General features: G+C 36.1%; 1 long non-coding RNA gene and 1 pseudogene across 2 annotated transcripts in view; both read right to left on the minus strand.

Moving 5' to 3' along the window:
- The window catches only part of LOC145967378 (uncharacterized), a 102,654-nt pseudogene that overhangs the window by 50,377 nt on the left and 39,589 nt on the right, over nt 1-12,688 (minus strand). The gene's annotated exons all lie outside the window — the stretch shown is intronic.
- On the minus strand, nt 273-1,140 carry LOC145967078 (uncharacterized). Its single transcript, XR_014437287.1, has 2 exons — nt 848-1,140; nt 273-737 (listed from the first exon to the last, which is right to left on the minus strand). It is a non-coding gene; the product is annotated as an uncharacterized LOC145967078 (long non-coding RNA).

Here is a 12,688-nt window from a genome sequence, read left to right on the forward strand (position 1 = left end):
GCTGAGCGACTTGCTTAACTCGTGTTGTTTGACAGTTCGACAGTTTGACAGGTTGATTGTTACGTTAAGGAAAGAAGAAAAATAAAATAAATTAAAGTTAAAGAGAAAAAGGGTGAAAGAAGCGGAAAGACAAATAGAGAAAGGTATTAAAATTATTATAATGAAATAAAGGTCCGTTAGATAAAATCAATAAAAAATTAGTTAAAAGGCTACAAGGACCAACGCAATGGTGGAAATATGCAAAAAATAATAAAACGGTTATTACAATAAAATAACCATATGAAAATGTTTATTTAATTTGAACATGACAAACGCCGCGTTTCAATCCAATTCGGATCCTTTTCAATGTCGACTAACAAAGAGAATAATAAACATTAAGATAAAATTAAAATTAACGGTCATAGGAGAAATGTAAATAAGTTTCGGAACAACGCAAAGTCAAAAAATCGGAAGCAAATATATGTACAATAACGGAAAATTTAAACCGTCAATCACAAAAAAGGAAAGAACGCATCGCATTAACGTATCGCCACAGAAAACCCGAAAGCTCGTACCGCATACCACCAGTATACCGTTAAAAACGAGATGATCCTCTCCAAAAAAACCGGAAGGAAAACCCACATACAGGTCCATGACCATTTCCAAAAGAAAAAACAGTCAAAGATGCATAAATCGATGACCAGTTGGAAACTTGATGGTCCAAATATGTGCGAGTAAAAGCTTAAAAATCTGACACTCTAAAAAAGAAAAACAAGACAGAGCAATAATTTAACAAACAATCCGGAAACTACTTAAGAGAAACATTCATATAAAGCAAGAGTAAAGTTAATATAATAAAATCACATACCGGTCTCTAAATTTGAAAGTGATCTCAAATCAAAAAATCGAACACAAAGGGAGAGCAAGTTAAGCACAACTTAACGTTCCAATCAACAGAGTCGAACTGAGGCACATGGGGATCACATATAGCACAGAACGCGAAACATCAAAAAGAGGGGGGGGAAGGGGGAGAGAGAGAGAAGGGAAAGGAAGGAGAGGAACAAAACGTCACAGAAGGAAAGAAGACAGAACGAAGGAAAAAATTTCAAATAATTACTGCGAACATTTTTTTATAATGGGCAAATACATCTTATCCAAGAATTCGGTATTGCTCTGAATGTTAAGGCCATGGTTCTGACCAGAGATATGTAACATCTCAGCAATTAGCCTCTTTTTATATCTAGGTTCCTCCTCCAAAATGGAAACATTCTCCCAATCAAACTCATGTCCGTTCAATCTATGAAGAGACACAACTGAGAGAGAACCAGAAGATTTATTAATATCAGAACGATGTTCTTTAATTCTGGTCAGTAACTTCCTTTTAGTTTGCCCCACATATGAAGCATCACAGTCTAAACAACTAATTTTATAAATGACATTCGCGTGGTGGAATTTAGATACCGGATCCTTGTACAGTCTAATAAGGGATTTTAATTTGTTATTGACTGTATATGCCAATCTTCTGTTCGCATAACTCTTGATGTTGGAAACAAAACCTCTTGGAAAACTTGAGGAAAAAGGAATGGTGAAGAAAGGAATAAGAGAGGAGGAGGATTGAATGAGAGCAGTTTCGTTATTGTTCACGTCAGAGATTAAAAACTTTAATCTTTGAGAAATAGTGTGAAAAATAAATTTAATAGGATAACCATTGCCTAATAAAGTCGAAATAATAAAAGAAAAATTCTCATTATGAAACCGTGGATGTGACAGTTTAAAAATTCTATCAGTCAATCCAATGATAACTCCTTTTTTATGTGACAGAGGATGGTGTGAGAAAAATGATAGAAATCTTCCTGAAAAAGTCGGTTTCCTATACCAATTAAATTCAATATAGTTATTGTTGATTATGATAGTTGTGTCCAGGAAATTTATACTGTTGTTGTTTGAATATTCAATGGTAAACCGTAGTCTATTGTGAAGCGAATTAAAAACCTGGAAAATATGTTGGATGTATTGTTTAGGAGCAGCAAGAACAAGGTAAGGTATTATATAAATATATAGAGAGGGAGGGACGGAGAGAGATTATCATATCATTATAATTATCATTATTAATTATGTTGTGTTATGTTGTATTCAATATTTTAATATTATTAGTTACATTTATAATTATGTTATTTATGGTAAATGTTTTATTTAAAGTTATATAAAAGAGACGAGAAAAAAGAGAGACAGAGAAAGAGATAAAGAAGTTTTATTAAAAAAAGCAGAGAGGGAGAGAAAAAGGGAGAGAAGAGAGACAGAAAAAGAGAGAAAGAAGCTTTATTAAAAGAAGCAAAAAAAGAGAAAGAGAAAGAAAAAGAAAAGGAGGTAATTATGTTGTGTTATGTTGTATACAATATTTTAATATTATTATTTATAATTATATTATTTATGGTAAATGTTTTATTTAAAATTATATAGAAGAGACGAGAGAGAGAAAGAAGAGAGACAGAGAAAGAGATAAAGAAGTTTTATTAAAAGAAGCAGAGAGAGGGAGAGAAAGAGAGAGAGAAGAGAGACAGAGAAATAGAGAAAGAAGCTTTATTAAAAGAAGCAGAAAAGGAGAGAGACAGAAAAAGAGAAAGAAAAGGAGAGAGGAATATTAGGTAATAAATATTATTATCTTTAATTCATTTAATTTTTGTAAATAAATGAACAATATGTTTAATTAACACATATATATACATATATATGTATATAAATATATATATGTACATATTTGTATATTTATACACATACATTATATATATACTGTGACCGTTAATTTATTAAGGGCTAATGACATTAAATGACCGGTGATAATGGCCCACGGCACACCTTCGGCGCGATCTTCTAATATAAAAGAAAAGTGTTTCTTCTCCAAAGTAAAATATATGGGCGCCAGGTGCGGGAATCCGCACCACTCTAATAAAATTTAACGTATCGGCAGTACACACGAAAAAAATGCAAAGCTCTCAGAAAAACCGCGACGGACGCTCGGCTAGCCCCGTCTCGAAATTGGTAGAGGGGCGGTCCGTTTTAATAATTCACAAGGAAGGATCGAGAATACAAGGTGGCTGCAAATAAAACATAATATTTTAGTAACAAGAATTAATATATTTAACATATGAATAAATTTCAACGGCGGACAGACTCGCGTAGATGTAGAACGATTTGATAATATTGATTATCAGATTATTAGCCGGCAGCGACGGGCCGGCATTCGAGCGCGATCACCGCAGTATCACGTGTCACGCGGCAGGAAGAAAGCATAAAAGAAAAGTCCCAGAATTCCGCGCTAAACGAAACTTGTTAGAGTTTCGGCAGCTACGAATTCCCAAATAATTTTTAATAATGAACACCGCGGTTTTGGCTCCTTTAATGACATCCGTCTGTCGCAATTAAAATAATTAATTACAATAGTAGATCTACTCGCCACACGCACAGTTAACAGAATCGATTATAGATGCGAGTCGATTATTCAGATCTACTGCTTTAACGAAAGAATTGAGCGACTACTAACGTATCTAACATAGACGGTTGAATCTAGACATGAAAAATCATAAATAACAATAAAGTATCAAACGATTTGAGCCTCGGAAATATGCGAGCCGACGCCGCGACATAGTTGCCGGCTATCGAGTATCGCAATCGCCTTTGTGCGTGAGCTCGGTTACAGTACTTTTAACAGACAAAGTTTTACAGCTAACAGTAATAATTGTACAAATAAACATTTACAGTGACTGTCGGCGCGCAACTGGGAGAGAGGGCACTTAATTTTACGAAAGCTCGAACAAAGTCTTTCGGCCGGCCCTCGTACTCTAAGACGCAAATATCGAGAACGCAGAAAAGGAATTTCACAATAAATTTAATGACGGCAGCTATACGGCACCGACATTGTTCGAGTTAATTCTACCTGAATTATTTAACAAAGACGGCCAGATGGGGTCGACGCTTGTCTCACCGGTGACTCCTTGCGGTTCTCCGTGCTCTCGGCATCCACGTGTCGGATCGATAATTTTGGGCCGTCGTTCCCTTCGCCGGTCCGCCGAACAGTGGCGAGCGGAAGGCCCGTCGGAATCACGCCGGCGAATTAATGCGTAACTAGGCCACCTGTGGCGCTTCCGCAACCCTCAGGATCGTCGTGTGGCCCATTTAATCCTGCGGCCTTCAGGTCGTACATGTGCCTGTCGCACCCCGTTTTCTCTTAGATTTTTCATAATTCCTCTCGTTGAGGCCCGTCAGGAGGGATATTTTCGGCAGCCACTCGCCGTTATTTATAATGTTCTTCTTTAGCGCTGTTCCGGCCGAGATGACTCCGACTCGGGTCTCAGTGTCAGTTTTCGTCCGCTGGTTGGCCTTCCCCTCAATTGTTCCCCGTACCTGCTGGGCATGTGAATGTTTACAGGGGCGGCAGCGGTAGTCTTAAGTGGACTTTATTATTGGCGCAATTAAATAATAATACTTAGCTTGGCGTGTTCCTTTTAGTCGGCGCCTCCGCTCGCCCGTTTCCTTGTATCCTGTACTTCTTCCTCAATTTTGAGCCGGATGAGATCCCGTCAGCGTTTCCCATCGTGCCCGCTCTTAAGCCTAATCTTAACGCTAACAAATAAATTTGTACGCACGGGAGGCGAGTATAATCTCGCCTCCAATAGCCGCTCTCTCCCTAAATTAGGGGAGAACGAGGGCCCAAATTCATTCTCGGTCGGATCTCGCGATCCTTGTGACGGACCGCCAAGTGTCACGTCACAATACATATATATATACAGGGTGATCCAGAACAAACGTTTGTCTTTAAAAAAATAAATTGTCGAGTCTATTCTAAGACGATTTTCCCTTTACCAAAATTGTCTACGAGGCTTAGTTTTTAAATTATTAAATAAAATAGTTTGCGAATTACGGAACGAGTACAAGAGGTAGACAGGGTCGGCGCAACTCACCGTCCGATACAGGCGATCATGTGGGGTGCTCGACGCGATCAGCTGATTGCTGCACACGATGAGTGTAACAATCAGTGTGTGTGTGTGTGTGTGTGTGTGTGTGTGTGTGTGTGGTGTATTTATGCACGCGTATCCACACATGCACCGTACTCTCTCTCTTTCTCTCTCTCTCTCCCTCTTTCTCTCTCTCACTCTCTCACTCACTCACTCACTCATTTATTCTTACCTTAATAATGAGATTCTTCATACTGCTGATAAATAGCAGTGCCCAGTGTGTTGCACGATAATAATCGTCGTCGACGAGACGTCGTTTCTTCAACACGCAGTCTGACACATCGTCAAATAAGCGAAGCTTTTTCTTTCATCACTTTCAACACTTTTACAAATTTACGCGCACTTAATCACTTACGATTGATAAAAGGAGGAATTTACCAACGGTTACGGTACGAATTTAATAAACGGTTAACGCATTTAATTATTAATTACACACTCGATTAAAGAAACGCGTTAACAGAACGCGATACTCGATGCAAAGCGCGCGACGCGACGACCGACGACAAGCAGGTCAGATTAGTACTAGCGCCTCTAGCGCTGCCAAACATAAACCAAAGCTGCCAGATCTCCGCCGCAAGCAACATGCAACACGGCGTGGAGGGGGTAATGAGGATGTGAGCGTAAGCGTACGTGTGAGCTCGGCGCTTCGGCTAGCTTCGGATAGTAGAAGAGGACAGAATACAGTCTTCTGTCTTCCTCTTACTAACGAAAGCGACGGCCGACGCGCGACGCTACACGCTGCTTGCTCCTCGATATCTCGATATGCGCTCAATGTTTCTCTTACAGCTTTTTTATCGTATAATATGTTTATAATATGTATGTGTATGTGTATATATATATATATATACATATATATATATACATATATATATATATACATATATATATATATATATATATATATATATATATTATAAATATATTATACAAATATATATACAAATATAAATATATACTAATTATATTACAAAAATATATTATAAAACTATTTAATATAATAATTGAACTTGTTTTCTCCATATATATACATTTAAAATAATAAAATAAAAAAATTTAACGAGTGTGGCGATTTTCCACACCACCCACGGGGTATCACCAATGGCGCGTTAGGTTTTTTTATGTGGACCTTCGCCTAGAGCCCTATTATACCACATTGTATTGATATATGTATAGGAGGAAAAAATATCTAGGAATAAAGGATAAAAGGAAGAAAATATTGGATAAATAAATATTCTATGAATTATTTATTATTTTTTTATTATTTAATTATTATTACATTAATAATAGTAATAATTTTTAATTATTGTTCCTCCTCGGCCCCAGCCGCCTCCTCGGCCTCGGTCGCCTCCTCGGACCCGGCCGCCTCTTCGGCCCCGGCCGCCTCCTCGGCCTCGGTCGCCTCCTCGACCGCCCGCGACGCCCCAGCCGCCCCTGCTGCCCCTGCTGCCCCTGCTGCGCTGCGCATACCAGCGGGCACGGGCCCGCCCGCCTCCTCTTTTTTTTTGTTTATTTTCTGAAAAATAAAACAAATAAATTATTATATATATATATATATATATATATATGTATATGTATATAATTTTATAAAATATAATTTAATATAAAAAATAATGTACCATTTTGCTCCTACTATTGCTCTTCCTGCGACGGCGGCGGCGGCGGCGGCGGCGGCGGCGGCGGCTGCGGCTGCTGCGGCTGCTGCTGCTGTGGCTGCTGCTGCTGTGGCTGCTGCTGCTGCTGCTGCTGCTGATGATGCTGCTGATGCTGCATAAATATATGCAGCTGCTGCTGAAATAATTGTTGCTGTTGCAACAATTGTTGCAGCAGCTGCTGCATATTAGGTGCATCCTGCAGCACCAGCGCATTCATCTCCTCATTTATCTCTTCTATAAAATTATTAAGAAAAAAAATTATAACAGAAACATTAAAATTTCTTAATAATTTTGTATAAATAATGATTTACTTACGAGACATTATGTTCAATCTGTCGCCGTGCTGAGCCGTGATGAACAGACACTGAGGCACACTCGGCATTTGTTTCATGCCGTTTCATTTGTTTTATACCGTTCATTTGTTTCGCGGCCTTTTTTTTCATCAGATAATCTTGTCGCCTTGTACTGTCAAGTAAACGTATTTTTTTATACGTGCTCTGAAATCTTGGTGTTCAAGAAACTGTCACAATCCCGATTTGTGAGTTCTGATTATTTCAAATTTCTATATATCTATCATTTTTCATCTTCTTTTATTCATTCTTCTTTAATTCTTTGTTTCTGCCTATTTTTTGTTTCACAAAAATGTGTGATGAATTAAGAAAAAAATCTAAGCGAAGCTTTTCAGATGCTTGGCTCAACGATGATCGAATTAAATGTTGGATACGCAAAGTAGCTTTTGATGAGAACTTGTATCATTGTATTATATGCAATAAAAATATTTCGTGCAACACACATGTTTTAAGACATGCGGATTCTGCGTGTCATAAAAATAATATTAAAGAAAATAATTCATCTTTAAGTACTGATAATAAAAATAATAATAAAAATTCAAATAAAAAAATATCCGAAAAATATAAATTTCAAGACCAATGGCTAGAGATTGAATTATTTAAGCCATGGTTACGCAAAGTATCACATGATATAAATTCATTTTTTTGTTCATTTTGCGATAAATCCATGAGAGGTGATTTATCGAAAATTTATCGTCACGCAGAATCGAAAGCACATATAGAAATATGTAAAATTAAAACAAAAACAAAGAATACAAACGAAAATATAAACATAACAGATGATTCACTTTTGTCGTTTGAAGAGCGAAAAAAAATAGCAGAAATTCGATATACTGCATTAATTGCTGATAAAAATATTTCGCATCAAACTACAAAAGAAATCCTCAACTTTTTTCAACATATTGGAAAAGATCCTAATGTGTTAAAAAGCATGAGCATGGGCCGAACAAAATGTAAAAACATTATTACAAATGTTTTGTGCCCAGTTGAAACAGATCGTGTCGTCAATAAAATTCAGAATACAAAATTTTCAATTTTTATTGACGAAACATCTGATATAACTAATGATAAATGGATGACTTTTCTTGTTCGATACGTTGATCCAGAGACATTAGATATTCGCTCACAATTAGTTAAATTAATCGATATTGATGCCAAAGATTCAAGCGCAGAAAAGTTGTTTGAGGCATTTAAATGTGAAATGTGGAAATTACAGATACCATTTTTAAATATCGTAGCTTTATCATGTGACAATGCATCTGTTATGACAGGAAAACATTTATCGTTTAAAAAAAAATTAGAAGAAATATGTCCACATTTATTAACATTTTCATGCCCATGTCATTCCTCCGCATTAGCAGCGCATGCTGCATGTTCTAAAATGCCTGCATATTGCGAGGAATTTCTAATAAAAATTGCTACTTATCTCAATAGCAGTCCAAAACGTACGGCTATTTTTCGTGAATTTGTTTCCAAGAAACAAATCGCAAAATATTGAAATTATGTGATACGCGCTGGCTTTCGCATTATTTATGTATCGAAAGACTTCTTGAATCTTAGGATACAATAAAATACTTTCTTACTGAAATGGTTGTGAGCGGAAAAACAAATTCTGGAGAATATCTATTGTCTATGATGAACAACGTAGAGATAAAAGCTTATTTTCTATTTTTAAAATACGTTTTGAATTTCTTTAATGCATTTAATGCATTTTTTCAAGCATTAGAAACAAGGATTCATTTATTGCATCCAAAATCTTTAAACTTTCTTTTCCAAATCTGTCGAAATTTTATAAAAGAAGAATATTTAAAACCATTTTCTCCAAATATTATATTCTCCTTAAAAGAAAATCAAAAACCTACTAATGAAATTATTTTGGGATCAGAATGTGAGGAATATCTGAACGAATTAACGCTGAAAGGTCACATAAACATTGTTACAATTGTTCGAGAGAATTGTTTAATATTTTATGTGACTGCTGCAGAAGAAATTCGTAAAAGATTACCTCTAAATAATATATTTTTATCAAAGTTACAAGTTTTTCGACCATATATAAGTTTATTTGATAACAATAGAGAAACATCATTCAATGATGTTTCTTTTATAGCTAAAACTATCGGCGGTTTTGATGAAGATGATTTAAAGAAGGAATGGATGGCCTTACCATCAGATTTTACAATGGAAGAAAAACAAAACTTTTCTAAATTAAATTTCAACAGCATGTGGAAAAAAATTTTACAAAATCGACACAATAATCTTGCTAAATATCCCAATTTAACAAATGTTATAAGTACTATTAGATCTCTTCCAAATTCAAATGCCGATCCGGAAAGAATGTTTTCTCTTTTAAATAATTTAAAAACAAAAAAACGTAACAGTTTTTCGTCAGCTACTGTTAATGCTATTTATGTATTTAAATCTGCATTAAAAACGAGAGGCGAGACAGCTATCAAAATGAAAATTGATGAAAAGCATTTGTCTCTTATGTCAGCGGATAAATTATATGTTACCGTTGCTAAAAAAAATAAAAGTATTTTAAGGTTACATGCTGCATACTATTGACATAGCTGGCCCCTCATCTCATAAATAATAAATTTATTAAAAACATTACGCTTGTAAAAATAAGTACGTGAAAAACATCTTGTCTGTGTAACAGACATCATATTTGTGGAAAGCAAAAGTATTAAAAACATCTTGTCTGTGTAACAGACATCACACAGAAAAAAAGGACATTCTTGTTTTGAAAATATATTTAATTTCAACGTGAAAATCTTGAAATGAAATTATATTGCGTTAATTAAAGAAAAATATAATTGCTTGAATAATTGCTTACTTGAATGAAGCCATTTTATATAGTTCAATCAAGAAAAATATATTCTTATGATTTAAGATTTAATTTTCTTGAATAGAAAAGAAACAATGTTAGATAAAAAAAAACATTTTTGAATCAAAGATTATAATTTTCTTAAAGTAGAATTAAATAATTATATATTCTTGTGGTGACAATTACAATATTAAAATAAGACATAATATTGTTGAAATTTAAAATTATTAAATTCTTCTAAGAAGATTATAAATTGTTGCGTATATACGAAACAATGAACGCGTTAGTTTAAGTATATAAGTTTTGATTTGACACTTATTTTTTTTTCTGTGCATATTTGTGGAAAGCAAACGTATTAAAAACATCTTGTCTGTGTAACAGACATCATATTTGTGGAAAGCAAAAGTATTAAAAACATCTTGTCTGTGTAACAGACATCATATTTGTGGAAAGCAAAAGTATTAAAAACATCTTGTCTGTGTAACAGACATCATATTTGTGGAAAGCAAAAGTATTAAAAACATCTTGTCTGTGTAACAGACAACATATTTGTAAAAAGCAAGAGAATAAAAATTATCTTGTCTGTATAACAGACATCATACTTGTAAATGACAAAATAATGCAATGTGGTATAATAGGGCTCTAGGCGAAGGTCCACATAAAAAAACCTAACGCGCCATTGGTGATACCCCGTGGGTGGTGTGGAAAATCGCCACACTCGTTAAATTTTTTTATTTTATTATTTTAAATGTATATATATGGAGAAAACAAGTTCAATTATTATATTAAATAGGTTTATAATATATTTTTGTAATATAATTAGTATATATTTATATTTGTATATATATTTGTATAATATATTTATAATATATATATATATATATATATATATATGTATATATATATATATATATACACATACACATACATATTATAAACATATTATACGATAAAAAAGCTGTAAGAGAAACATTGAGCGCATATCGAGATATCGAGGAGCAAGCAGCGTGTAGCGTCGCGCGTCGGCCGTCGCTTTCGTTAGTAAGAGGAAGACAGAAGACTGTATTCTGTCCTCTTCTACTATCCGAAGCTAGCCGAAGCGCCGAGCTCACACGTACGCTTACGCTCACATCCTCATTACCCCCTCCACGCCGTGTTGCATGTTGCTTGCGGCGGAGATCTGGCAGCTTTGACATAAACGTGTAGCATTACGCGCTAGTACTAACCTGCTTGTCGTCGGTCGTCCCACATGATCACCTGTATCGGACGGTGAGTTGCGCCGTCCCTGTCTACCTCTTGTACTCGTTCCGTAATTCGCAAACTATTTTATTTAATAATTTAAAAACTAAGCCTTGTAGACAATTTTGGTAAAGGGAAAATCGTCTTAGAATAGACTCGACAATTTATTTTTTTAAAGACAAACGTTTGTTCTGGATCACCCTGTATATATACAGGGTTTAGCAAAAGTGTGGAAACCCCTTAATATTTCGAAAAATACGCATTTAAAAAAAAAATGTTTCATACAAAAGTTATAGGGTTTTATGTGGCGCATTACACAGCAACATTATTATGACCTCGAATAGCGTTGTCAAGGTTATGTGAAGGTCACCTCCAACTTTTTAAATGGGACACCCTATATGCTTTTGCATGTTCTTGTAGCTTATCTCGAGAGCTTTCCAAAACACTATAATTAAGTTAGTTTTCATTAAGTACTTTCCGAGTTATGAGGCTTGAAATCATTTCTTAATTTTACATAAACCATAAAATATCTTGTAAAATATTCATTTTTCGATTATCTTACCTTAATACTTTTATGTACAAAATAATGAGAGGAATCAATTAGTGTAAAGAAAACACACAGTTGTTTTTTCTTTACACTAATTGATTCCTCTCATTATATATATATATATATATATATATATATATATATATATTGTGACGTGACACTTGACGGTCCGTCACAAGGATCGCGGGATCTGACCGAGAATAATCGTGGGCCCTCGTTCTCCCCGGATTTAGGGAGAGAGCGGCTATTGGAGGCGAGATTAAACTCGCCTCCCTTGCGTAAAAATTTATTTATTAGCGTGATAAGATTAGATTTAAGCGCGGACGTGATGGGAAACGCTGGCGGGATCTCATCCGGTGGCTCAACTTGAGGAAGATGTCGAGGATACAAGGAAACGGGCGAGCGGAGGCGCCGACTAAAAGGAACACGCCAAGCTAAGTATTATTATTTAATTTCGTCAATAATAAAGTCCACTTAAGACTACCGCTGCCGCCCCTGTAAACATTCACATGCCCAGCAGGTACGGGGAACAATTGCGGGGAAGGCCAACCAGCGGATAAAAACTAACACTGAGACCCCGAGTCGGAGTCATCTCGGCCGGAACAGCGCTAAAGAAGAACATTATACATAACGGCGAGTGGCTGCCGAAAATATCCCTCCTGACGGGCCTCGACGAGAGGAATTATGGAAAATAAAAGAGAAAACGGGGTGCGACAGGCACATGTACAGCCCTGAAGGCCGCAGGATTAAATGGGCTACACGACGATCCTGAGGGTTGCCGAAGCGCCACAGGTGGCCTAGTTACGCATTAATTTGCTGGCGTGATTCCGACGGGCCTTCCGCTCGCCACTGTTCGGCGGACCGGCGAAGGGAATGACGGCCCAAAAGTATCGATCCGCCCAGTGGATGCCGAGAGCACGGAGAACCGCAAGGAGTCACCGGTGAGACAAGCGTCGACCCCATCTGGCCGTTTTTGTTAAATAATTCAGGTAGAATTAGCTCGAACAATGTCTGTGCCGTATAGCTGCCGTCATTAACTTCATTGTGAGGTTCTTTTTCTTGCGCCTTCAATATTTGCGTCTTAA

Source organism: Camponotus vicinus, unplaced genomic scaffold (genome assembly GCF_025532165.1).
Source record: "Camponotus vicinus isolate PSW18456_S1 unplaced genomic scaffold, iyCamVici1.0 SCAF_2, whole genome shotgun sequence".
Taxonomy (NCBI): domain Eukaryota; kingdom Metazoa; phylum Arthropoda; class Insecta; order Hymenoptera; family Formicidae; genus Camponotus; species Camponotus vicinus.